The following is a 27,160-nucleotide window of genomic DNA, read 5'->3' on the forward strand; positions in this document are numbered from 1 at the left end:
ACAATTGCGGATCCCCAAATGGAATGGATTGGTTTTATGAGGTCGGGAGGCTAACCTGAAGGTCGGCATCAAATAAGGGAACGAACCCTCGTGAAACGGTTGGAGTCATCGTCGTAGTCAAATGTGAGGGTGTTACATATTTCAATAGTGTAAGTATATTGATGTCGACTACGTTTGCCTTCAGGAAATTCGCATAACTGAAGAGAATGCCGAAAAACCATGCTGAAAAAAATTAATGCTCCAGATCATGCAATTTGTAACATGTGACTACCCACAATTTGCTTAGGTTTTGCTCCCCTAAAATATCACACTCAATTTAATATCAATACATTATACGTATTTCTGTACGTTTGGGTTGTAAGATTGCAAATAATATGTACAACAATGTGAATAAGAAAGGTTGTGTCTTGAATGAGATATTGTCTGCCAGCAATGCATCTATAGGTCAGGCGTTTTTCTTTAAGATATATCTATTCCGTTCAAATAACGTTCTTACAATCTTCATAAAATACAAATATGAGTAATGACTAACCTTGATAGGTTCTAGAGATGTTAAATTCACATCTGTCAGCGTACTGTGATGTAGCGTGGGACTCCAACGGTTCCTGAGTAGCGATGCATCCAATGGTTGAGTTCTGATCACAAGAAGTAATGTTAACGTAGACTAAAAGCTCTTTAGTTCCGTTATTATCTGTGTAATGTTTCTGATAATCACAGCCCTCGGGTTTGATTACTTCCAGATTTATCGGTGGATACCCGTCTGTTATTGAACAAGATAGGGCTACGTGGTATGATGCAGATGGAGATGAGGAGGGGCCTTCACAAACAAGAGGTGTAGGAGGCTGGTAGACTGTAAAGAGAAGACGGGAGTTATCATCAGTCAATGATAGATGAAAAGTACAAACATTCCCTTGTTGAAGGTTGAACTCAAGGAAAGTACCAAGAGTAATCCTCCTCAATATATTGAACATTAAGTCATAATGTTTAAGCGGTGCATTCGTATAATAAAATACACGGACTGAATGTAAATAATGTAAAGAAAACTGGCGACACTCGCACATGCAATATCAGACTTAACATAACTCCGTGAGCATTCTACCTTAATTAGCTATGAATAATTGACGAATGCTTCCACAATGTGACGTTACATTGCAGACACCTACACCTCGTTAAATGCATGACTAAGTTAAATACACTTTCATCTTAAGCATTTTTAAGCAAAAAGTATCTCGGAAGAACCTTTCGAACCACTCCTATATACTCTCTGAAGAATTACAGCTTAAATATGAAATCAATATAATATTTATCGACTTTTTGAGATGCCACAAAACGAGATTAAAAACACAGATGCTATCTTTAATAATTTCGCACAGACCGAGAGCGTATTACTGTACTTTAATACTTATCTTGTTACGAGTTCACTGTTTATGCGCATACCAGATCTGATACTTGAGTCGGTGTGGGATACAAACATTAAAATACGACATTGTTGTAAGGCAAGACAAGATTGATATATAAGAAAACATTACAATGTACAGACTGATAGTTACATCCAACCTCCTTGCTGTACTTGTATTGTAGACATGCTCATTGATGGCTATCATCGGTAAAAGTATGTTCAAAATTGTAATTTGATCAAGGCGGTTCATCATTCATTTATATGATATAGTTCTTGAGGAGCAGCGCGCTATTTTAAAGTATCTCTGCCATGTAGGACTTTGTCTTGTCAACAATGAACCATGTTAATTCAGTTTTAAACTAGTAACACTAGTAACCCTACAAAAAAATGCATGAAAGTGTTACTCCAAGAAGGTGATACAATTATCATATATCACTAGTGTTACCTATACTATTTTATTAGATCAAAGAGCGGATGTCATCGGGCCATGATTATTTTGAGACTGGTATATCATTTTCATATATTTAATACGAGACGGAAGTGATCTTGAGCGTGATAAAAATGGCAAACCAGACCTTATTGTGAAATTTATGGACTGCTTTTCTGCAAGTTGTTTTTGTTTTTCCTTCGTTTAAAGTGATAGCGTCTGTCAAGACGACGAGGTTGTGTGCATAAATTTAAAACTTACCAGCCCTACCGATGGAGAAATTATTCAAGACATAATACTAAAATAATCAATTTTCCACGAATATAATTTAAGTGATGGGTAATAAAAGTATTATATTTCTTTGATTTTCTTAATGATAAATAAATATCATCTCACAAAGGAGATCGGCAGAGTACTAAGCGTTTTATGACTGCTAACTGTATTCTTTTGGTCCGTTCGGTTACATTTTACTGGGCTAATATTTCCGGTATTATCCCCGGCCCACTCCTCCCTGTTCATATAAAGCATGTGTTTTGTCACTAAAATTATGAACGAGATATAAATAAAGGAATACACCGTTGACCTAGAAACGCTGGAAATTGATATCAGATAACACAGTGTCCTACCTGGATATGGCTTTGGAACTTCCCAATCACAGCTATCAGAGAAACCTGTGATGGACATGAAGTCTAACTTTCCCTGGGTAGCGAAACAGCCCACTGTTGAATTACCACTACACGAGGTAATATAAATCTTTAACACATTATCTGTACCTTCACGTGAATAATGCTTCTTAAAACTACAGTTATTTGGTTCAATAACGTGCAAGTCTACACCTGGATATGCGTCTGGAATGGAACATGTCAGTTCAAATTTATAGTCATTATTCGGAAGTAAAGTAAGATTTTTCCTTTCACAGAGGAGAGGTGAAGGAGGATGATAAATGGTAAACAGACGGTAAGTATGTTGAACGAGAAGTATGTTATAGTTATCATCGAACAATGACACATGGTAGGTTCCAGCATCTTCTGGTTGAAGGTTTAGGATTGAAAAACCAAAATCATGAAAGTACGATGGATAATCTCCGTGTGAGTATTCTACTTGGAATAAATAACGATTGACTGTGTGATTATAATCCGACCAGAAGAGCTCAGTGTAAGCAAAAGTACGGGTAGATGTTTCTCCGGTGTGGGCCATCTCAGTGAAGTTCAACTCTAATCGAAATATATATATATTTATATGAAAAAGAAATATCTCGAAATGCAAAGTCACATCCTACAACCGAATAGCAGTCTGTCGATTTCATAGCTGGTCCATCTTGACAATTAAAATCACAATCGCTACACTCGGAAAAATACATTAACTGCAACAATAGGAAGAAGAAAATATCAGAAAAATGTGCAATCTCCATTTTTAAAGAGATCTTATCTTACAATATTTACGCTGTGCGTTATAATTACCGATGCTTAGCTCTGCAGTGTAGTCTTCTTTCGATAGAAACCAATAGTAGAGAGTAGGTATTCTAGAAGAGATTAAGGTTCGTGCGCATGCACGGAAGTGTTCAGAACATGTAATATCAATGTAGCCACGCTTCTAAGATCGCTGATACTAAAATAGTAAAATAAAATATATTAAACAGTCTTTTTCAATGAATTTATACAAATTCCCTTTCTTTGCTGATGGTACGATCTGTGTCGACTATAATTTTGGAAGAACAACGTATTCGTCTGAGCCTCTTTCCTTAACATGAAGTTTGCCTGATGGGAAGTGGTTGGTAGTTGTAGTAACTATGAAAGAATGTAACAAGGATGGCATCTTACTTACAAACATTTGACACAGTTTCTTGAACACCCGGGTTCTTATCATACATGACAGCAGATAATAAGTAATATAATCGAACTGTATTTAAAAAAAAAGGTCAAATAGAGGGAGGGGTACCCGAGAAATATGAGACTAACAATAAGTTGTAGTCATTATTATGATATATTTAATTAAGTCCGTTAATAAATTGCCCCAGACCAACCCTGGCTGTCGACGTCAATACCAGGCGCGTATCCAGCGGCGTTGGGGCGCGCTCCTCCTGGGTAAGAAAAAGAGGAGAGTAAAAAGAGAAGAAAAAAAGGAAAAAGAGGGGAATAAAGAAAAGGAGGAGAGGAAGGAAGGGAAAAGAAAAATAAGAAAAAAGAAAAAGGAGAAAAGGAGGGAGTAAAAGATAAACGCCAAGACACCGGGAAGAGAAAGAGGAACAGTCATAATTACAGCGCTGATCCCTATTATATACACAGGGTAGCCATTGACAGATCGAAAATTACGGAGGGGACGTGCGCCTCACCCTACCCCTTACCACGACAACTCCATTTTTGACGTTTCCATTTTTCATCTCTCACTAATGTATCTATATATATATACTATATATGGTCTATCATAGCCAACTGTGGCTGTTCTTGAACTCGACCGAGTCGTCGGGAAACATGACGCAATTCGGGAAGGAGGCGATCGCCCCCCCCCCCGAGCAAATTTTCTTTATGATATAGCTAGTAATTTTCAAAATAGAAAATGCTAAGATGCAACTTACAAGGCCAAAATGTTCTTGTACGTTTCGAGCGAACTCATGGTGGCGCTTAGATAGTTTGCCAACAGACTTCGCCCCTCCCTTGGCAAAATACTCGATACACGCCTGTTCCAATTTGTAAAGCAAAGAGCAGATATCATATCATATCAGCCTCAAAACTGTCGATGTGTGTAGTCAAAGGCGTAGGAACCCAATTAGATTTAGGGGCTGTAGCGGCAGCAATACATAACCAAAATTTTTCGCACGCTTCGCGCGCGTTCAACATCATATAAGCAAACATCGGTTATTACATCGCATGCCATCGTGTACCGTACGGTCCTTAAAAGTTGCGCAGTATACCAACGGATGCTAATATAAACAACGAAATGTCTTATGTAGATCGCATGGAGGTCCAATTAAGTCAAAACTCTCTTTTACATAAGTGATGGCGAATTAGTCGGACAAGCTTAGAAATTTATTTTAACTACCAAGGAGATCATTTTTAAACTATTCATTTCCTTAAGCTACATCATTGCAATTAATTTTTCTTTCGGTATGTGCCCGAAAAATTCTCAGCATATTGCCCGAATTTTCAGGGAAAACATATTTGGTTGGGGGGAGGGGGTGTTATAGCCCCCGCCTCCTTCGCCATTGCGTGTAGTGTTCGGTTTCGAAATATCGGAAATCTGATATCGGAAATATCTGGTATTTTTCATTACCTTTAACCAAGTTTTATAATAGCCGTTATAAGAGGTTTTAATATTTGTATACCAATAAATTAACTGTGTCTGGATTTTCAAAAACTTCCTGACCTACATTCTGAACAAATAATGGGCTTAAAACCTTGAAAAGTGGGGCTTTCGGGTATTTTGGGACTCGACGTAGAATCACCTATACAAAATCAATGATCCACAGGACATGCGTTGAGGTCGAACATGATGTGTGACTGGTGACAATCTTGAAAAAGGTTATGGATGAAAACAAAACTTTTGGGAAATACTTCGTTCTCAGGTAATAGTGTACATCTGGTTGGTCATTGTCGAGCTCGAGAAGTGCCATTTCCGGTGATCTGGGGGGGGGGGGGGGGTTGTCAAAACCAGAAACGTTCTTATACGCTCCGCGCCAACCGATGGTGGCGCTCCGCTAAGATAGTAATTCACGCCCCCGGGGCGCGATTTTTTTCCCAAACAGGACTGCAATTACGGAGTTTTCAGCCAATCAGATTGCTCGTGACGTCAGCATAAATAATAACCATCGCTTGGAAGTTCGAAGACATATACTGAGTTACACACTGACACTTGATTGAGTCTGGGGTTTTCCTTCAAACGCCCTAACTTAATGCTTGGATTACATGTTAACCTCAATTATGATACATAGGCTACGCTACATTCTATTTGATTCGTGATCAACTATCCACGATTCGTGAGCCGTTCTATTGAAATCAGAATTCGTTTCGTGAAATGGGTAGGCCTACACTAAAAGCAACCTCACGATGCGAGTTCACGAGTCTTGAGTGAATATACGCAAAACAGTATAGTGTATAGTATGATATATTTCCGTCATTGCACTGTGTAGAGAGTTATAATAGGCCTACATATAGGACTACAGCGCATGTGTGATGTACCCTGTACGAAACTTTCATTTGTGCGATGTTATCGATTAATGCCTTCACAGAAAACTTCGATCAAAGTAGATCATACAATACTAGTGTGCTAAATATGTCTAAACCAATTCCAAACATATCTAAATATATGTACGAAAAGCTACGGGTAATTTTGAACGGGTATATCTTCGTTGCAACAAATGGATGCAGAACCTCGAAGTGAAGGTTTCTATGGTGATGACGTAACTTTTCCGACCAATCATGAACGACTATTTACGCACACTTGCCAACCTGTTTGGGAAAAAAATTCGCCCCCCGGGGTTAGAAAATCCTGGATACGCCCCTAAATACCTCTATAGTTCGTCAACATTTGACCAGTTACCATCAAAATCGTTTATACGCGTACGTAACGGACACTACAGTATAGACGCAGTTTGTGGCTATTGATTCTGATTAAAGTATGAAGAACAATCAAACTTAGCTTGGAAAATAAAAACAAGAAATATTAGACAGGAAAAGAAAACGACGATTCGATATCTTAGCGGAATGAGTTGTTGGGCGCCTGGAATACATTCCGAGAAGTCATCATTGAATACCGTTATTACTCGTAGTATTCAACATATTAAATTTATGAGTAATATATTTTGTTAATTTATTGTTGACTCATAGCAGTTGTTTGTTCTCTTTTATCCAGGATGACGTTATATGACAAGTTGCTCTTGATTAATTATGCAAAAGTTGGGCAAAATTTCAATTATCACAGAGATATGCTAGAAAGAAAACGAGAACATATTTGTACCCAATCGTCATGAACTGAACACGTGGAAAGAATCTTCAACCTAACAGAACGTATAAGTAATTGGCGTAAACACTCATGAGAATATATAGAGTGCTTTTTACGTGACCCGCCATGCGGGATATAAAACGTCACGGCCAAACGGCACTACCGAACCATCCCATTCTGAAAAACGAAACTCAGGTCAAGCGAGCCAATAAAACATACGCCCGCCGACCTGCAGAGACAAAACGCCCAACCCCCCACTCAAACATTCAAAAAAACACAAAAGGACGACCAGCACGGATCGAAACGAAAAACCCCTCCCCAGCACACCACCGTCCAAAAAAGGCAGCCCCAGATAAACGGCGAAAATCACCTTCAATCTGAAGGCGAATGTCAGACTTCACCGCCTCCAGGACCGCCCGCCAAGTGGCAAATTTCCCCCTAAAAACCACATCACATCTATTCCGCCAAACATGTTTTTTCACAATAGAGCAAACAAAAATAATGCGATGCAAAACAGCAACCGAACAAACTGGAGGGTCTACCCCATATAAAATAAAGCCCTGCCCTACCGACCATGAACGGTCTCCCGTAACACGGTCGGTCCAGGTCTGGAACCACTCCCATAAGTTAACTACAAAGCAACAATGCCAAAAAACATGAGCGGTACTCTCTAAGCTGTCACAGCCGGTCCTTGGGCACAGTCCATCACCCAATCGCCAATGATATCTTTTTAGGTTGGTCACCAAGGCACCGTGTGCAATTCTCCATGCAAGATCACGGAGCCTGCCACCATTCAGCCTCGAATGCACCGAACGCCATACTTCGGCAGAATGACGTCCCTGGACAAAAATTGCATTCAAGGCCCTATCTCGCAACGAAATGTGAACGAGGGCCGGCTGTGACAGGTCAACAGGGGGCAACTCAATCAGAGCGGAGCAGATGACACGCACCACCCTGTTTGGAGTACTACTATGCGGTTCTCTGTTGCTAAACAGCGCCGGGACCCATCGACGCAGGTGCAAACCGCCCCAAAAACGTACAAAATATGAACAAGGCAACCCTGGGTCAGTTACCGCTACAAACAACTGCTTAAATAACAAAAAGGTCAATTTACTTCCCAGATGAACCACCCCTAACCCACCCTTCTCCAGTTTTTGGTACATTACCGCCCTTTTGACAAGCTCTGTACCACCCGACCAAATAAAGGAAAATATCGCTCTCTCCAACCGCACCAGGACGCGATGCGGAATTGGATACACCGCGCCCGGGTACCACAAGATGGGCGAAAGAAAACGATTAACTACGGTGACTTTCCCTAGGATCGAAAGCCAACGGGTGCCAAAAGTTTCGAGCCTGCTCTCAAGCACCTCAGCCCTCTCGTTCCAGGTTACATCACAAGGTGCATCATAGCCGAACCATATACCATTAATTTTGATATTTTGATCCGACCACGATGCACCGAATGGTAAGTCTCTGTATCTCCAGCTACCAAGGCGAAGGCCCTTTGTCTTTTCCGGATTCAACTTCGCCCCGGTAGCTCTCTCAAAGATAGATAAATCCTGCGAGAGGGCACGAAAGGAGCCCAGACTCGAAATAACACACGTGACGTCATCTGCATATTGAACGCACTTCACTTTGGCACCCCCTGGCACAACGAATGGAACAAGTCTTGAGTCCCTTTCCAAAAGACGAGACAGGGACTCGCTAAACAAAACATAAAGTAATGGAGACAGAGGGCACCCCTGGCGCACCCCCCTCTCCACGTTAAAAACCTCCGAACAAAACCCATTTACGATAACAGAACTGAAACTGTCCTGATACAAAACAGAAATCCATTTACGAAAAACCGGGTGCAACTGAAACGTCTCCAATACATTCATTAAAAACCCCCGATCCACCATGTCAAAGGCCTTCTGCTGGTCCAGAGACACCAATGCACATGGCAGATCTCGTTCAATAACAAAGTCGGTCAAGTCGCGCATCAACCACAAGTTTTGCTGGATGCAATGACCCTTCACTGCACAAGTCTGGAGATCACCCACAAGATGCGGCATAGCCAGTGCAAGGCGGTTGCACAAAGCCTTAGCCAACAACTTGTAGTCTACATTTAACAAGGTGATTGGACGCTTGTTATGAGGGTCCAGGGGGTCCCCAGACTTGGGCAGCAAAGTAATCATGCCCAGACGTTGACTTTGGTTTAACAGTCCGTTTTGGAAGGCGTCCTCGAAGACGGCTCTGAGGTCGGGTCCTATTAATGCCCAGAAGGTTCGGTAGAACTCCCTCGGAAGCCCGTCCGAACCCGGGGACTTGCCATTCTTCATCTTCGAAAGCGCCTTCCAAAGCTCAACAGTGGTTATTCCGCCCCCCAAAATATCATTGACATCGTGGGGAACAGTTTTTGAGATTCCCCTCAATAAATCGGCCTGTGCCGACAAGTCGACACTGCCACGCGTAAACAAACTCAAATAATAATCCTTGTATACGCGGACAATGCCGTGAGGGTCACTAACCACGGTCCCATCAGTAGCGCGCACAGATGGGACGCGTCTGTCACACGCCGATGAGCTTACGGACTGATAAAACCTCAGTGAAGGGCGTTCCTCGGCTTCCACCGCTTCGACACGGGCCCTGACGCGGGCACCGTGGTACTTTTCGTCGAGATAGGACTGCAAAGCGATGACAGCCGAAGGGTCGCCAAACTTCACCTCCGCACACAGCTTCGAAAAATGTTCTCTTCGACGCCGTGCGCGGGTCACGCAATACTGAATTGCGAAGCGTTTGATGAGCAACTTGACATCATCCCACCATTGGGATGTAGAGGCAAAGGCCGGCTTCAATGTTTGCCATCCTTTGTACCTGGTCTCGAAACCTTGGCGGAACTCTGCCTCGCCAAGAATCCGACAGTTAAGCTTCCATAGGCCCCGCCCGATCGGGAAAAAGGAAGGCAAAACAAAACGTGCTACTACAGTGTCATGGTCAGAGAGCGGACAGCTGAGCGTCTCGCAACCCGAAAATTTAAAACTCACGGGCGCATACACTCGATCTATCCTGGAGGCATCTTCTCCGTTCGGCCTCACCCACGTATACGCCTTACTACACGGGTGCATATGCCTCCAGACATCGGCTAAAAGGTGTGCCGAAGTGAATCTGTCCAGCTCTGTGATCCCAGCGTCAGGACTAGCAGACACAGGAGCCCCGAGTCTGTCAAGACCCGAGTCTGGGACACAGTTAAAGTCTCCGACCATGACACATGGTGCACTACCAGGAACAAAGGAAGGTAGCGTGTTAAAAAATTCTCGTCTAGCAGAAGGCCGATTGGGAGCATACACATTGCAAAGGGAGATGTTACCCTGTGGATACTTCAATAGAATGCAAACCAATCGGCCCTCGTGATCCGTCTCCACCCTAGTGGCAAAACCCGCCTGACGAGGTGACAGAAGGATGACAGTGCCACAGGATGAAGACGAACCAAACGAATCATGCAGCCCACCACCCCACTCATAAGCCCATAGAGGGACATCTTCTTCCAAAATATGTGTTTCTTGCAGGCAAACGCAGTCGACCTCCATTGAAATACAATATTGGAAAATGCGACTGCGCTTGCGATGATCCCTCATGCCATTGACGTTGAAAGTGGCAACTGAAAATGTATGGGCCATGAGAGGGCAATGAGGCAAAACTACGCCGACGACGATTCTGTAAGCTTCAAGCGAGCTCTAGACGACATATCGTCGTCTGAGTCGTCGCTTGAGGCCGACCTTTTTAGAGAGGGTTCCCCCATCTCGTCGTACCAGCTCGTCCCGGTGGCATGTTTCGGCTCTACGATCACCGAGTCTCCGGAGTCGCTGTCAGACAGAGCCTCCGGAGACCCGATGACTACCGAGTCCCCGGAGTCGCCGTCGGACAGAGTCTCCGGATCTGGCGATACCGGCGGCGGACTGGGGACGGAACTGGACGAGCTCATGGGGGAAGCTGGTGGAGACTTTCTCGGTGCGGGCACGGGGTTAGGGTCTGCAACTACGGGGGAGGGTGAACCAGGTGCGGAAGGTGAATCCTCACCCGGTTCCCCCTCCTTGCGTGGAGCTTCCTCCGAGGCAGTAGGTGCGTCAGAACTGTGCGACTTTTCTTGACCCCTGCTCTTTGTCATAAATACATAAGAGGAGGGACAAGCGCGAAAAACATGTCCCTCCTTCCCACAGAGTGAGCACACAACTTCGCTTGGGCAAGCAGAGGCATCATGCCCAAGACGAAGGCAGCGCCCACACTTTTTGTTTGGGCAGCCCTTGGCTTCGTGCCCGGTCTCTCCACACCTGAAGCAGGTGCGGGGCTGACCGGGATAGCGCACGTGAGCTTTATGCCCTGCAATAAACAGGAAGGAGGGAATGTCCTGCTTTAGGTCGATCCGAACCTGTCGGTGCCCGTTCAAAACCCCAGGGGCCTGTGCGTAGGAGCACATTTTGGTAGCCTTGACAGCCCCAAACCGACCTAAAACAGTTGCGACAAGTTCCTGACGCACCTCTAGTCCTACGTGGATGACAGTTACCCATACGGAACGTTCGTATGGCGTAACTGTCAAACCATCGACATTACTCAGCAACGTGACACCCTTCTGCCGGGTCACGTCACTGGTGAATCGTAAGTCATACGTGTTACGACCCTGGAGAGCCTGCAAAGCGTCAACCTCTCCAGGAACCGCAACACCCTTACTCTTCAAAATACTGAACACTTGGACCGGTGGAACCGCTTGTTCACCGGTAAAAGTTAACTTAACAATACGGCTATCACGGCGCGACGCCATGATACCGCAAGGTGGCTAGGCCACGGAGGAGCAAGAAACGAACCAAAACAAAAGTAGTGACAGTAAAGTAAGAACAATATGTTGAAAACAAAACAACGCCTATAGCACGCACGCACGTACTAACAGAAAATACTACTCCCGCCTGGCGGGAAGCACAGTACAGTACAGTGCAAAACAGTATAGGTTAATATAGTAGAGTGTAGTATATGGAGAGCGAGAGCAAAAAACACGTCTGCACTCCACGAAAGCCAACTGAGAATATATAGAAAGATGCTTCTAACTGTTATTAATTACAATGTTGTGTATATTTCACACTCATATACGCTCTCTGTCCTTCTTTACGTCTTTGTCGACTGCTTTCTACAAAGAATCCTGACAACAACAAATATGAGAGTGTGCCGTAATATTTCCAGAACACACTACCCAGTAACTGAACAAGAATAATGGGTTTTAATTTGCCTATCGAATTTTGCTTTACAGAAAACAGATGTGATTAATACTGATGACATAAATATTTTCAGATTGAATTAATGACAAGGAACATAACTTAAAGGGTTCCAGGACAACTCCCCGGGTCAACCCCCCCCCCGGACAATTCCCACTCCGGACAATTCCCAACCATGACAATTCCCCCCGGACGATTTCTCCCCGGACAATCCCCCTCCTCGGAAATTTCGACGATTGATTGACAGCCGATGGAGGCTGGGGTTAGGCTATTAGTCCAGTAAAAATGAGGGTGAAGCTAGAACTAACTACAACAGAAGATTCATGTGCTCATATTGTTGTTGTGTCCCCACTGAAGCGTGACTGCATATATTCCTTTTGCCTCTGACAAGGAATATAAAAAAAGAGTCGAAGAAAAGTCTACCAGGAAACAAACGCAGCTATAGTGCGCAGAAAATGTTAAGGTTATCTAGTTTTACTACGATGCAAAAGTATTACATTGGTAGCGTGACAGGACGAAAGTGGTAATTCAGATCTCTATGTAAGTAGACCAAAGTAAACCAATATCTCACACCTGGAAAAATTAAGCGAGAGTCTCTCTCTACAGGGTAGACATGGTTTGCACACAGAAAACGGAAATAAATAAATATATCACCAATGCACGAGAATCTCACACGAAGATACTCGTTGTTCGTTTCTTTAACTTCGCGATAATTTTGTTTTCTCAGATGAGTTGGGCCCATTGGTTATGTTAATATAAAATAATATAGTACGCTCGCAATGTTTTATTGGTAGCTAGCGTTATAAAATCGTCCCAATTTGGTGCTCCCGATTGACAATCATCTGTGGGTCAATAGTGTCCGGGGGTAATTGTCCGGTGGGGAGTCGACCGGGGTGGGAATTCTCCAGGTGGAGTTTTCTCTGGTGGGAATTTTCCAGGGTGGGTATTACCTGTCCAGTAACCAGTTAAAGAGTGTGACGTCGTATAACCAGAATACACTACCCACTTACTGAACAAAAAGTGGGTTTAATTTGACTTTCACACGTTGCTTTACAGAATTTTCACGTGGTTAAATATAAAAATAATACTGATTCAATTAAATATTACTAAATAACTTACTAACTGACAATGTATTGCAGGTTCTCGTAATACATGGATGTGAACTGAAGATAGTAAAGGTAGCGAAAAGAATGTCGCTCGTTCCATTATTTAAGTATGCCATGAACTCACCCTATATCTTCACAGATTCGATACACAACAAACCCACTGAAATAATAACAGTCCAATTTCCTTACAAGAACATGTTACTTCAACTAACTCACTACACCATTCTTTAAAGACTATAGGTAGTGCCCTCGTTATATCAATACTTGCTAACTTTTCAATGGCTCTTATGTCAAATCCTATGTGAATCATCCATCTTCCATGTAATATAACTAGCATATGTTCTAATGTTCGCCACTGCATGCAGTTCTCCGTTCCTTTAAATTACATAATATGAAGACTATTTATCAACACAACAAGGCTTCACTGTAACACTATAATAAAGTACACGCGTGTTTGTACGATAGCGTTGAAAGTTCACAAATATGAACCAGGCAAAGACAGGTATGCCAGGAGGTGCCTGCAAAATGGAGCTTGGGGTCAGGAAAAAGATGTCCCTTGACCATACCCACCAGCCCACGGACTTCAGAGCAACGCGTGCAAGAAAACACTTTGAAAGAGCTAAAAGTCATATTGGATTAAAATTGTGTATTTTAACAATAACATGGAACAAGCAGTTAGTACAGTACATTGATTGTGTTGGTGCGGTTAAGTATTCGGAAATTGTACTTAGTCTGAAACATTTTCTAAGGGGGTGGGGTATTTTTATATGTTAGGCAATGACTTTCAAAATAATTAATACAGTTGTTGTTTTTTTGCGTACACGGTTAATAAAATAAATGATAAAGACCCACCTGGATTACTTTTAGAGATGTTAAATTCACATCTGTCCGAATACGGCGGTGTAGAAAGGGACGCCAGCGTTTCCTGTGTAGCGATGCATCCAACAGTTGAGTTCTGATCACAAGACGTAACGTAAATAGAAAGCTCTTGAATACCGTTATCATCCGTGTAATGTTTCTGAAAATCACAGCCCTCGGGCTCGATCATTTCCAGATTTATCGTTGGAAACCCGTTTGTTATTGAGCACGATAAAGTTACGTGGTAGGAACCAGATGGGGATGAGGAGGGGCCTTGACAAACAAGAGGTGTAGGAGGCTGGTAGACTGTAAAGAGATGATAGGTGTGATGAGAGTAAAGAGTATACGAAGAGTCATCATCAGTCAATGACAGATGATAAGTACCAGCATCCTGTCGTTGAAGGCTTAAGATGGAGAAAGAGAAATTAACCTTAGTAATGTTAGGCCAGTAGTAGGACCGATCTTCCTCGATATATTCTACTTTTATTTGAAATAAATATCGATTGACTGTCTGATTCGGTCTGATTTGTACACCGTTGAAGGAGTAAGTTGGTTTAGAGGGAACGTCTCCATTAGTACGTCTGGTAAAGTTCATCGCTACTCGCAAACCATATATATATATAGATCCATATATGGTTTTGATATATAATTCAATATTGTCTTCATTAACTTGAATATCCGGGAACGAGAAGTCACAAGCTAGCATAGCGTAGCATTCCTTTGAATTTATTGTTTGTCCTTCTGTGCAGTGATAGTTACAACCGATTACGTTACAAGTATATAATACCAGGAAGATGGCAAGATGAAAGAACTTTGAAACAATGAAACCATCCATGTTTTAATAACTAACGATTTTTAAAGTTGTCAAACGTCGCAGACGTGCGTTTGTGCCTATATTTGTATGAAAACTCATATAGCCTAGAGATAGAAAGTGATCTTTGTTACAACGCGCATGCGTTAATTCCTTTCAACTGTGCCTGTCTGGAAAATATATTTCCGACGTGACAACATGCACGCACGAGTGTGTGTCGAATTTTACACATCGCTTTCATTGTTGTATTTTTAACTTGAGCAGTTATATTAGCTAAGAAGTAGGCTAATGATTTTAATATAACATTGTTATTTAATGACAAACATATTTGTTGAAGGGTGAGTGGAGTGGGAGAAAAAACAGAGAATGAGAATGCAACGTGGAGCTTAAAATGAAGCACTGACAGGGCATCAGCATATAGACATTATCTTCATCATGTTAAAGTGATACATTTATCAAAAACGGAATGACTATACCTGAAAGTGATGATGCTCTTACGTGAAACCTTGAACTTAAATCGTTAGCATTCTATTTTAATCTGCTCTGGTGATCTGACGAGTGAATTCAACATGTGATGCAACAGTGTAGATAAGAGCTTATCAGCAATTGAAGGCTAAAGTATCATCTTCCAAATGAGATATTAACAACAAATCCGGATTTACTATTATGTTGTTTTTTTTTTTTTTGGCTTTATATTTCACGACCAGGGGAATAAATATATTCATGGTTCTCGATCATCCGCATCGAATTACTTTTAGTGTTACTTTATCACAGTTTAAATGCAACAGGCTCGTGGATTCATATGGTAGGAAGATTAGTAAAACGCCACTTACAAATGTTAAGCCTTTATTTACCTTCCACTGCTTTTTCGGTAGATTCCGTCACCTTCAATATTGAATAATTTCTGGAATATAATTAATCACATTGTTCATTGTGCCGTTATCGGGTAGCTTATATTTACTATGCACACCTCGATAACGAGAGTCCCAGTCGGCTTAGAACTCAATTCGTTTCCAAAGAATATTGCAAAACTTTGTCAAAGAACTGAACATCAGTCTCCATTTCGATGGTCCTCTAACCCACCTTATCTAATAACCATCCGTATATAATGGTAGTTCTATAATGTGGAAATATATTCAAATTCACTTCAGAAAACGAAAAAAACACATGATGTCATCTTTGTTAAGGAATAGTTAAAGTGGTTTCTTATGAAACTGTATTTTTCGCAAACAACTAATCATTTGGATATTTCTGTCCGTTTTTTTTCAATCAAAGTAACTTCTTACATCAATGCATGTAAGGAATTTTAACATTTACAGTCACGTTTTGCCAGATGTTTTAATGATTTTGATTACTCTGAACATGTGTCTCTAACACTCGACGGCTTTTATTCATACATAGATAGGTATGAGTAGATAAATGTTAGGTAGAGCTTACCAAATAGACGGATATTTAGGATTGAGAAATCAAAGTTAAAAAAGCGATCCCGATGTTCACGATAAAGGTATTCAATTTAGAATAGATAACGATCATAAGTAAGATCCTCATTCCGCCAGAACATTCCAGAGTAAAGAAATGGAGCTCGAAGAACATCATCATCGGTAGCCAGCTCGGTGAAGTTCAAATCTAATCTATATACATATAAATATATATGGAAATGAAATATTTGGAAACGATAAGTCACAGTCTACTACCACATAACAGTCTGTTGAATTTACTGTAGGTCCATCTTGACAGTGAGAAACACAATCAATATCTTCCGAAAATGAAAATGTGATCAGAAAAATTAAAAAAAAACAGTGTAAAACAGGTACAAATCCCATATTGTGACAATTATTCTCAGTAAATATGATGCATTTATTGCAAAACTTCGCGCATCTGTCTGTAAAGCGAGGAGCGCTGTTTATGAATCAAAACAAGGAGTCGTTCTTAAGAAACACCCGTGCATTCGCACATGTGTGTGTTTTCATTTGAATAACATATGTGCTGATTCAAAATGAAAATGACCAGCCTGACAATGATTTTATTTATGGCTACGTGACAATAAAAATGTATTTAACTTGTAGTTTCGAGAGAAGGAAGTCGGCTGATGTCTGTAGTTTTTTAATAACGTTTTAACTTGTAATCTTACTGGATGCAAAACAGTTGAGATCGCTCGGATGATTTTATTTTATGCAAGTCAAACACGTATTGAATTCCCTGTGTCTGCATTACTGTAAGAAATTATAATGCGTTAAGCGTTTAAAGTATGCAATTGATTGTCGAGTCTCGTAAATATTACATAGTGACTATCTAACTTAACCAGAGTTGTTATACGTATCTATTAAAAACAGAAACATATCTTTGAGGCTAAAATGAGGAATCCTTTGACGCAAGTTTTTCTATTTCAACAACTTTATATCGTACCGATTATTACTCAAAATAAGATGATTGTAAGTAATCAAGGGGAGGCAACCCTCATAGACTTTAGCAAACATTGTCCTTTTTTTTACAGTCGTACACAGTAGGCAACGCAGGTAATTGTAGCAATATATTGTAATATTTTAGAGAGAATGTTTCATATGTTTTTCTTTTAGTTTCCAAAGTTTCCAACATGGTAAACAATATTATCATGTATGTGGGACTTACAAACCGACCATTTGGTTGCATAGTTTTTCTTCTACAATTCAATGCTTTGGCCGAATGATCCAACAACGATGTGGAGTGCATCCTGAGCAGAGAGAAGTGAAGTGCGGGAAGTTACTCGTCCAGGGGGTGGGTTGTATCTTCCATGCAGCCCCCCTCCCGTCCCGCCAACCCAGAACACTTTTCAATGAATTTGATGACTATTAAAAATAATAGCCGAAAGAACCTTATGAATATCACGTGGTTTGAAGTAGAGATCTCGTTCATGACAATAGTCCATCATTAATCGATCACAACTTTGTTACGTCATTTCAGATGTTACAATTTAAAACAGAAACGATTCTAAATTATTTTTTGATTTGTGTTAAATGCGTTTCATTTTGAAATCACATAAAACGATTAATCCACAGTGTAATTATCAATTGGTTAATAACCTATAAGGATTACATGTTCAGATCCTTTGACTTATTCAATTACCTTTCTACATTCAGGTGTGGGGCACAGGGGACCTGTGCATGACTCATTTTATACAATGTCCCTGTCGATTCTTATGGCTTTATCATGTAAAACTGGTAAAGGTGGTTACCAAATTATCAATAATAATTTATGACCAGGTTTCGCCAATTATATCGTACATATTTCAACTTGTGTTTCGGTGTTATAACACACTTCAGTTTATACTGATGGCTGTATATTATTCAAAGTACAAACTGATATTTCAGGGGGGGGGGGCGGAATAACCACTGTTAAGCTTTGCAAGTCCCCGGGTTCGGACGGGCTTCCGAGGGAGTTCTAAAGAACATTTTCAGCTATAATTGGACATGATATCAGAGCTGTCTTCGAAGACGCCGTCCAAAACGCACTGTTAAACCAAAGTCAACGTCTGGGAATGATCACTTTGCTGTCCAAATCTGGGAACCCCTTTGGGTCCTCGTAACAAGCGCCCGAAAACCTTGTTAAATGTGGATTACAAGTTGTGGATGAATGTGGATCAGAATATCAAAATTATTATATATGGTTCGGCTACGATGCATCTTGTGATATCACCTAGAACGAGAAAGCTGAGGTATTTGAGAGCAGCCTCAACCTTTAGCATCCGCTGGCTTTCGATCTTGGGGAAAATCACCGTCATTAGTCGTTTGTTTCGCCCATCTTGTGGTACCCGGACGCGGTGTACCCAATTCCGCGTTGCGTCCTGGTGCGGTTGGGGGGAGCGATATTTTCATTCATTTGGTCGGGTGGTACCAAAAACTTGAGAAGGTGAGGGGGGGGTAGGAGTGATTTATCTGGGAAGTAAATTGACCTTTTTTGTTATTTAAGTAAATGTTTGTAGGGGGAACTGACCCAGGGTTGCATTGTTTATATTTTTTACGATTTTGGGGCGGGTTGCACTTGTGTCGATGGGTCCCGGCGCTGTTTAGCATCAGAGAACCACATCCTCTCTTTATGAGTTACTCCCTGTTAAACTGTCACGGTCGGCCCTCGTTCACAGTTCCTTGCGGGAAAGTGCCTTGAATGCAGTATTTGTACAGGAACGTCATCCTTCCGAAGTATGGCGAACAGTGCATTCAAGCCTGAATAGTTGCCGGCTCCAAGATCTAGCTTGGAGAATTGCACACGGTGCCATTGGTGACCAATCTGAAAAAGGAAAAGGTATCATTGGCGATTGGGTGATGGACTGTGCCCAAGGACCGACTGTGACAGCTTAGAGAGTACTGCCCATTTTTTCTTTTTGGCATTGTTCCTTTGTTTTAAGCTTGTGGGAGTGGTTTCAGACTTGGACCGACCGTATTCATGGTCGGTAAGACAGGGCTTTGTTTTATATGGGGTTTGTTCTGTTGCTGTGTTGCACCGTGTAGTGTGTGTCTGTGCTGTTTTGAAAAAGCGTATTTGGAGGAATAGATGCAATACAGTTTTAAGGGGAAAATTTACCAGTAGGCAGGCAGTCCTAGAGGCGGTCAAGTGTGGCATTCGCCTTCAGGTCGAAAGTAATTTTCGCCTTTTTTGGACGCCGGTCTGCTGGGGAGGTGTGCTTTGTTTTGCTGCGTGCTGGTAGTCCCTTTGCTTTTTAAATGTTGGTGGTTGGTTGGGGGTTTGCCTCTGCTAGTCGGTGGGCGTGTTTCTTCGTCAAAATGCCAATGCATAGCATAACCTTTCATCTAGGCAAACCAGGTGTGTACAATTCGCCTGCCCCTTCAGAAACAACATGTCTTCATTACTGCATATTTATTCTCGTATCGCTATTTCATTGTATTGAGAAGAATATGGTTCGGTATCGATGAACGATCAATTTAACAACTCATTGCAAGATAGCTTGGTGGTGAATGGGATGGCGTAGCCTACAGTAAAATTACAATCGGTTCGTCGGCTTGTATTCTGGTTGGGTGAATGAAGGACCTACGGACGGGCCGACCGTTTTTACTTTAGTAGATGTTTCGTGTTCAGTTCGGGGTGTGTGTGTGTGTTTTTTTATTGGGGAGGGGGTCGGTTCAGGTGGGTAGTGTGTGTGTGTGTAATTGTTAATTGCTGATAGTTTAGTTAAAGTACGGGTAGGGTTTGGTGTTTAGTGCATTTTACGCAGTGACGTTCGTGGATCACGTTACAGCACATTAAAGTTACCAACAACTATCGGTTTCAAACCACTGGGTGAACCATATTACGCAAATACCCCACTAAATGAGAATATCAGCATATAGGCCGGTGGATTGGCCTCGTAGGCGCTGTAATAATACTGCCCACAGTCGTTCATGAGGAATTAATTTCGGATATTGATGATTGAGCATTGTTTTTTAAGTTCCTTAGATCTGAAAACTATACAGTGATCCCTTTAATTACGTACATAATATAGTTTTCTATTAATTTTAACTCTTCCTAATCTTTTCTTGTTCTGTTCCTCTTGTACTTGTTCGTGCTCTCTATAGCCTGCTTTGCATGGCTGTAGGTGATAGGTAGGGTGGACGGGGCGAGGTCATCTTTGCATTCAAAGAATTGTTGTTTCTTCTTTCTCTTTTTTTCAGTTATCTTCTTTGATTCTCCTCTCTTATATGCTCTCTCTGGACTTCTACTCAACATGTTTCCTTTAACTTTCTTAGCAGCCTTAGTCACCTCAATCAATTAGCGTATTGTTTGATCTACCTTGCATAACTGTTTTCATTCTCTTTATCTATTCGCCGTTCAATTGTTTTTACTCTTTTACCAACAATACTTTTCTATTTATTTTACGCAACTTAGAACCTTGGCGGTTGTGGGACAAGTGTATTCAGCCACCGTTCCAGATGGCGCGAAAAACACATTCCATACTTGTCCTACGTTTTCGGGAGATTATCTTAGCACCAAGATGTTACCAGGCGATGGAAGCATTGCCAAACACCTTTATATTCGATTCTTATAGATTTATAGATAAAAAGCATTGCAAGTGCCCTTGATTTTTACATCGTGAACTTTTTAAATAAGGTCTATGAAACTGAAATGTCGCCCTCACATTCAAGAGAAAGTTATCTCTTGTTTCTAAATGACAAGCTGTGCATGGTCTTTGAGCTCCTACATGTGAAATGATGCTTGTATTTTGACATTAAAATAAGGTCTGTTGTGCTATTCTTTCAAAGTTAAATAAAGATAGTTTTCACGTACCCAAAACAAGTACCTAATATTTGTGAACGATAAGTAACACGCTCTCCTTACCATTGGCCAATCTTATTATAATGTGTGTATTTAAAGACATTGATTACACACGTTGTTGATTTATATTATTATTATTATTATTATTATTATGTCTTTTTAAGACCTCATAATTGGTTATGGGTAGATGTAATGCACAAATTCTACGGCATGTTTCACAGTATCTATTAAATCTCTTTTAATAAAAGGATCTACATTATTTCTTGCTTCATAGAGTTATACCACTTATTGTATGTTGTGTGAAACATGGAATGTTAACCCCTCCTATATTTCCTACTTTAACCAACTTTCTATCTTCCATTTCGTTCATTTGATCGTTTTATACCATCTTAAAAGAATATTAATTATGTCTTAACGTCGCTAACTTTTAAATAATATTGTTATTTAACAAAAGTCACGTCTTCCAACATTCCTACTCTTTTACAACAATCATATTCTCAAAGTTGGTGAGCCAGTTGAGTTGGCCCTCTCATTTATTATAATATCACTTTCTACCATAACATCATCTTTCAGAATAGCTGCTACCTCACAAAGATGGTTTCGTTTCATACGTTCCCGTGTTCCTCGTAAGCGATATCAAACTATTAATTTTTGCGAATCCGTTTTTTTTTTTAAGGAAATGGATTGTGCTTCGGTCGGTGCCTCCTATGTGGGGTGTGGGTATGTTAGGAGCATGGGCTGCGATCCGTACTTCCGAGTGGGGGGGGGGGGGGGGATAAGACCTTGTTGACTATCTAAGCGTAGCGCGACCATGGGTTGGCGCGAAGCGTATATACAAGAAAATTTTAGGATTTACAAACCCTCTAGATGGCCGGAAACGGCACTTCCCGAGGTTTCCAAGCGGCATATACCCAACTTTAAAATAGGGATATCATGTCCGAAATATCTCATAATCAGGATCCAAAATACTTTTTTTTTTAATTTCGGGTGTTATTTTGGGAAAATTGCCCCTGTCAATCTTGTTTCAGGCGCTACGTTAGAATGTTCGAGAGCTCTTTTACATTATTCGATGAAGAAAATGGCCTCATGCAGGCTATTACAGGCCTATACACATGCAATACACAATTACACATAGTTACATTCCTAGGTACCGATTGCTAGGGCATCCAGGTGAGACGTGTATTAAGCATACCCTGGTAACATGAGATTCTCAGCTGTTCGAGGGAACATGTACGTGTGTAGGCCTACTATAGGGCCTATATGAATACTATGAGGGTGCATATACTATATCAATACCGTGGGCGCAATAATACATTTTGTTGTTATAGGGCCAATGAAGCCTACAGTCAACTATTCTTGCTTTATAAAGACGGTTTATTTGAAAAGATCGCACTGCGTTTATGGTAGGCGAGAAATGAAGCTAAAAAAGAGCCGTACATTCACGATGATGCATAAATGTAGGCATGAAAAAATTCTTATCCCTGGCATTTGGTGGGGGGATATGGTGTATTACATCCCCTCCACCCATTTTCATGGGGGGATATATCCTCCTTCCCCCCCCCCCAGGATCGCGGCCCATGGTTAGGAGCATCCTTATGGAAAATTGTACAATCTGAGGAATTTGTAAACTATAAATTAGGTTGAATATTAAGTCTAAGCGCAACTGTGCTTCTTTTAAATGTTGATGTTAGGTTAAAATGAGGAAAGTGGTGAACACCCCACTCGTGAATCAGCTGCTGTGATAACAATATCCACTGAGATCGACATAGAACTTAAACTAGAGCAAGTCTTCTACAGTTCTTGACTCTTAAGTAAGCTCACCGATGCCATATTGTCGATCCCGAAGTAAGATGATGAATGCTTCAACGAGAAAAAAGAAAGAAAGAAATATCACTAATAGTTCGATGAGCAGTAACGTGTTTAAGTTAGATCGCTTATCTGTCAGTACCAAGTACTTGTTCATCTCACCCGTTACATATCTTTGAATACAAAATATGTGACACTGTAACGCCAACATGAATACATGAATACAGTGACAGTTGGCTTTCGTGGAGTGCAGACGTGTTTTTCGCTCTCGCTCTACATCTGATAACTGTTTTTTCACTGTACTGTGCTATACTTCCCGCCAGGCGGGTGTGCGCCAGTTCGTATATCGTATATCGTTATCGTATATAGTCATCGTATATTGTATTTTATCCAACCTATCTTTAGTTTGTTTTGTTACTTCTCTGTGGCCCAGCCACCTTCGGTATCATGGCATCGCGCCGTGATTCCAAAATTGTTAAGTTAACCTTCACCGGTGAACAAGCGGTTCCACCGGTGCAAGTTTTTAGTATTTTAAAGAGTAAGGGTGTTGTTGTGCCTGGAGAGGTTGATGCGTTGCAAGCTCTCCAGGGTCGTAATACTTATGATGTACGTTTTACAAGTGACGTGACCCGGCAGAAGGGTGTCGCGTTGCTGAGTGGGGTTGAAGGTTTGACAGTTACTCCGTACGAGCGTTCCGTATGGGTAACTGTCATCCACGTAGGACTAGAGGTGCGTCAGGAACTTGTCGCAACTGTTTTAGGTCGGTTTGGGGCTGTCAAGGGCATCAAAATGTGCTCGTACGCACAGGCCCCTGGGGTGTTGAACGGGCACCGACAGGTTCGGATCGACCTCAAGCAGGACATTCCCTCCTTCCTTTTTATTGCCGGACATAAAGCTCACGTGCGATACCCCGGTCAGCCCCGTACCTGCTTCAGGTGTGGGGAGACCGGGCACGAAGCCAAGGGCTGCCCAAACAAAAAGTGTGGGCGCTGCCTTCGTCTTGGGCATGATACCTCTGCTTGCCCAAGCGAAGTTGTGTGCTCACTCTGTGGGAAGGAGGGGCATGTTTTTCGCGCTTGTCCTTCCTCTTATGTCTTTATGACAAAGAGTGGGGGTCAATCAAAGGCGCCAAGTTCTGGCGCACCTACTGCCTCGGAGGAAGCTCCACGCAAAGAGGGGGGGCCGGATGCACCTAGTTCACCCTCCCTTGAAGTTGCAGACCCCAACCCCGTGCCCGCACCGAGAAAGTCTCCACCAGCTTCCCCTATCAACTCGTCCAGTTCCGTCCCCAGCCCGCCGCCGGTGTCGCCAGATCTGGAGACTCTGTCCGACGGCGACTCCGGGGACTCGGTGGTCATCGGGTCTCCGGAGGCTCTGTCTGACAGCGACTCCGGGGGCTCGGTGATCGTCGAGCCAAAACGTGCCACTGGGACGAGCTGGTACGACGAGATGGGGGAACCCTCTCTAAAAAGGTCGGCCTCAAGTGACGACTCGGACGACGATATGTCATCTAGAGCGCGCTTGAAGCTTACAGAATCGTCGTCGGCGTAGTTTTGCCCCATTGCCCTCTCATGGCCCATACATTCTCAGTTGCCACTTTGAACGTGAATGGCATGAGGGATCATCGCAAGCGCAGTCGCATTTTCCAATATTGTAAATCAATGGAGGTCGACTGCGTTTGCCTGCAAGAAACACATATTTTGGAAGAAGATGTCCCTCTATGGGCTTATGAGTGGGGTGGTGAGCTGCATGCTTCGTTTGGTTCGTCTTCATCCTGTGGCACTGTCATCCTTCTGTCAGCTCGTCAGGCGGGTTGTGCCACTAGGGTGGAGACGGATCACGAGGGCCGATTGGTTTGCATTCTATTCAAGTATCCACAGGGTAACATCGCCATTTGCAATGTGTATGCTCCCAATCGGCCTTCTGCTAGACGAGATTTTTTTAACACGCTGCCTTCCTTTGTTCCTGGTAGTGCGCCGTGTGTCATGGTCGGAGACTTTAACTGTGTCCCAGACTCGGGTCTTGACAGACTCGGAACTTCTGTGTCTGCAAGTCCCGACGCTGGGATCACAGAATTGGACAGATTCACTTCGGCACACCTTTTAGCCGATGTCTGGAGGCATATGCACCCGTGTAGTACGGTGTATACGTGGGTGAGGCCTAACGGAGAAGATGCCTCCAGGATAGATCGAGTGTATGCGCCCGTAAGTTTTACATTTTCGGGTTGCGAGACGCTCAGCTGTCCGCTCTCTGACCATGACACTGTAGTAGCACGTTTTGTTTTGCCTTCCATTTTCCCCATCGGGCGGGGCCTATGGAAGCTTAACTGTCGGATTCTTGGCGAGGCAGAGTTCCGCCAGGGTTTCGAGACCAGGTACAAAGGATGGCAAACATTGAAGCCGGCCTTTGCTTCTACATCCCAATGGTGGGATGAGGTCAAGTTGCGCATCAAACGCTACGCAATTCAGTATTGCGTGACCCGCGCACGGCGTCGAAGAGAAAAATTCTCGAAGCTGTGCGCGGAGGTGAAGTTTGGCGACCCTTTGGCTGTCATCGCTTTGCAGACTTATCTCGATGAAAAGTACCACGGTGCCCGCGTCAGGGCCCGTGTCGAAGCGGTGGAAGCCGAGGAGCGCCCTTCACTGAGGTTTTACCAGTCCGTTAGCTCATCGGCAGGTGACAGACGCGTCCCGTCTGTACGCGCTACTGATGGGACCGTGGTTAGTGACCCTCACGGCATTGTCCGCGTATATAAAGAGTACTATTCGAGTTTGTTTACGCGTGGCAATGTCGACTTGTCGGCACAGGCCGATTTATTGAGGGGAATCTCAAAAACCGTTCCCCACGATGTCAATGATATTTTGGGGGGCGAAATAACCACTGTTGAGCTTTGGAAGGCGCTTTCGAAGATGAAGAATGGCAAGTCCCCGGGTTCGGACGGGCTTCCGAGGGAGTTCTACCGAACCTTCTGGGCAATAATAGGACCCGACATCAGAGCCGTCTTCGAAGACGCCTTCCAAAACGGACTGTTAAACGAAAGTCAACGTCTGGGCATGATTACTTTGCTGCCAAAGTCTGGGGACCCCTTGGATCCCCATACCAAGCGTCCGATCACCTTGTTAAATGTGGACTACAAGTTGCTGGCTAAGGCCTTGTGCAACCGCCTTGCACTGGCTATGCCGCATCTTGTTGGTGATCTCCAGACTTGTGCAGTGAAGGGTCATTGCATCCAGCAGAACTTGTGGTTGATGCGCGACTTGACCGACTTTGTTATTGAGCGTGATCTGCCATGTGCATTGGTGTCTCTGGACCAGCAGAAGGCCTTTGACATGGTGGATCGCGGTTTTTTAATGAATGTATTGGAGACGTTTCAGTTGCACCCAAATTTTCGTAAATGGATTTCTGTTTTGTATGAACAAAGTTTCAGTTCTGTTATCGTAAATGGGTTTTGTTCGGAGGTTTTTAACGTAGAGAGGGGGGTGCGCCAGGGGTGCCCTCTGTCTCCATTACTTTATGTTTTGTTTAGCGAGTCCCTCTCTCGTCTTTTGGAAAGGGACTCCAAACTTGTTCCATTCGTTGTGCCAGGGGGTGCCAAAGTGAAATGCGCTCAATATGCAGATGACGTGACATGTATTGTTTCGAGTCTCGGCTCCTTTCGCGCACTCTCGCAGGATCTATCTATTTTTGAGAGAGCTACCGGGGCGAAGTTGAATCCAGAAAAGACAAAGGGCCTTCGTCTTGGTAGCTGGAGATACAGAGACTTACCATTCGGTGCGTCGTGGTCGGATCAGAATATCAAAATTAATGGTATATGGTTCGGCTACGATGCACCTTGTGATGTCACCTGGAACGAGAGGGCTGAGGTATTTCAGAGCAGACTCGAAACCTTTGGCACCCGCTGGCTTTCGATCTTGGGGAAAGTCACTGTTATTAATCGTTTCGTTTCGCCCATCTTGTGGTACCCTGGCGCGGTGTATCCTATTCCGCGTCGCGTCCTGGTACGGTTGGAGAGGGCGATTTTTTCATTCATATGGTCCGGTGGTACAGAGCTTGTCAAGAGGGCGGTATTGTACCAAAAACTGGAGAAGGGGGGACTAGGGGTGGTTCATCTGGGAAGTAAATTGACCTTTTTGTTATTTAAGCAGTTGTTTGTAGCGGTAACTGACCCAGGGTTGCCTTGTTCATATTTTGTACGTTTTTGGGGCGGTTTGCACCTGCGTCGATGGGTCCCGGCGCTGTTTAGCAACAGAGAACCGCATAGTAGTACTCCAAACAGGGTGGTGCGTGTCATCTGCTCCGCGCTGATTGAGTTGCCCCCTGTTGACCTGT

General features: G+C 42.8%; 1 long non-coding RNA gene across 1 annotated transcript in view; it reads right to left on the bottom strand.

The window, feature by feature from the left end:
* LOC139975694 (uncharacterized) overlaps positions 1-27,160 on the bottom strand; it is a 139,977-nt gene that overhangs the window by 94,165 nt on the left and 18,652 nt on the right. The gene's annotated exons all lie outside the window — the stretch shown is intronic.

This window comes from Apostichopus japonicus, chromosome 11 (assembly GCF_037975245.1).
Source record: "Apostichopus japonicus isolate 1M-3 chromosome 11, ASM3797524v1, whole genome shotgun sequence".
Taxonomy (NCBI): Eukaryota; Metazoa; Echinodermata; class Holothuroidea; order Aspidochirotida; family Stichopodidae; genus Apostichopus; species Apostichopus japonicus.